At 44.1% G+C, this 1,997-nt stretch overlaps 1 non-coding gene across 1 annotated transcript; it reads left to right on the top strand.

The window, feature by feature from the left end:
- Positions 1-1,689: 1,689 nt before the first annotated feature.
- Positions 1,690-1,764, top strand: Trnas-cga (transfer RNA serine (anticodon CGA)). The gene has a single exon. It is a non-coding gene; the product is annotated as a tRNA-Ser (tRNA).
- Positions 1,765-1,997: the final 233 nt, after the last annotated feature.

Here is a 1,997-nt window from a genome sequence, read left to right as displayed (position 1 = left end):
ATCCATGTTGATTGTGTGTCAATAGACCATTTTCTTCAATGTAATTCATAACGTTCGAACACAATATATGTTCCAAAATCCTGCTGCATATCGACATTAAGTATATGGGCCTGTCATTTAGTGGGTTACTCCTAGTACGTTTCTTGAATATTGGTGTGAACTGTGCAACTTTCCAATCTTTCGGTACGGATCTTTCGTCGTGCGAACGGTTGTATATCGTTCTTAAATATGGAGCTAATATATCAGCATACTCTGAAAGGAACCTAACTGGTGTCTACTCTCGACCCGAGTCTAGTAACTCTACTTTGGTAGCACTGTCTTCTATAGTACCTCCATTGCTGTCTTGCAAATAAGGCATTGATTGTTTCTTGCCGCTAACATACTTCACATTCGAACAGAATCTGTTTGGATTTTCTGCCAGATATCGAGACAAAGTTTCGTTATGGAAACTGTTACAAGTACCTCGCATTGTAGTCCACCCTGAATTTCGAGTTTCAGTAATATATTGCCAATCCTGCGGATTTTGCGTCTGTTTAAATTTGTCTTGTTACCTTCGTTGTTTCTGCAAGAGTCTTCTGATCCGTTTGTGTACCAAGAGGGATAAACTCCGTCGTTTGTTACATTATTTGGTATAAATCTCTGAATTGCTGCCGATACTATTTCTTTGAATTCAAGCCACATCTGGTCTATACTTATATTATTAATTTAGAAGGAGTGAAGATTGTCTCTTAGGAAGGCGTCAAGATAATTTTTATCTGTTTTTTTATAGGTATATTTTTCGTTTATGTTTGGAGGATTTGGGGGTTACGATATTCAATCTCGCTACGACAACCATGTGTGAATTAACCCCTGTATGCGTTTTGATGCGTATCTTCCGCGTATCTAATAGGATCTAATCAGAAAAGTATACGTCGCTCAGTATCTGGAATCCAGTGAAGCGACGCAGTTACGATTCCTCAGCGGCCCGCTGTTTGAACTTTCGTCCTCTGCCTCCCTGTTTGACTGGAGCAAGCTGGACCCACTGACTGAAATGGTGTGTAAGCTTCGCCTCCTACACAACCTGGACTCGCATTCTGGAAGACGACGGTTCAATCCCGTCTCCGGCCATCCTGATTTAGGTTTTCCGTGATTTTCCTAAATCACTTCAGGCAAATGCCGGGATGGTTCCATGGAAAGGGCATGGCCGATTTCCTTCCCAATCCTTCCCTAACCCGAGCTTGCCCTCCGTCTCTAATGACGTCGTTGTCGACGGGACGTTAATCACTAACCACCACCACCTAAACAACCGCTCTGTGTCCATGACTATAGTACCCACAAGAGAAACAAATTTACCTTCTCGCTTCCAATACCATCTTTCGCTATCCAGAATGAGATTTTCACTCTGCAGCGGAGTGTGCGCTGATATGAAACTTCCTGGCAGATTAAAACTGTGTGCCCGACCGAGACTCGAACTCGGGACCTTTGCCTTTCGCGGGCAAGTGCTCTACCAACTGAGCTACCGAAGCACGACTCACGCCCGGTACTCACAGCTGTACTTCTGGCAGTACCTCGTCTCCTACCTTCCAAACTTTACAGAAGCTCTTTCAGGAGTGCTAGTTCTGCAAGTTTCACAGGAGAGCTTTTGTAAAGTTCGGAGGTAGGAGACGAGGTACTGGCAGAAGTAAAACTGTGAGTACCGGACGTGAGTCGTGCTTCGGTAGCTCAGTTGGTAGAGCATTTGCCCGCGAAAGGCAAAGGTCCCGAGTTCGAGTCTCGGTCGGGCACACAGTTTTAATCTGCCAGGAAGTTTCATATCAGCGCACACTCCGCTGCAGAGTGAAAATCTCATTCTGGAAACATCCCCAAGGCTGCCTTTCTCTGCCTGTATTTTACCAATGCCACCTTCAGAATTTGAGAAAGAGTATTCCAGTCTACACTGTCAAAAGTTTTCTCTAAGTGTACAAATGCTAGAAACGTAGGTTTGACTTTCCTTGATCTATCTTCTAAGATAAGTCGTA

The sequence above is a fragment of the Schistocerca gregaria genome, chromosome 1 (genome assembly GCF_023897955.1).
Source record: "Schistocerca gregaria isolate iqSchGreg1 chromosome 1, iqSchGreg1.2, whole genome shotgun sequence".
In the NCBI taxonomy this organism is placed as follows: Eukaryota; Metazoa; Arthropoda; class Insecta; order Orthoptera; family Acrididae; genus Schistocerca; species Schistocerca gregaria.
Note: the sequence above shows the minus strand (reverse complement) of the source record. Positions and strands in the feature narration are given on the sequence as shown.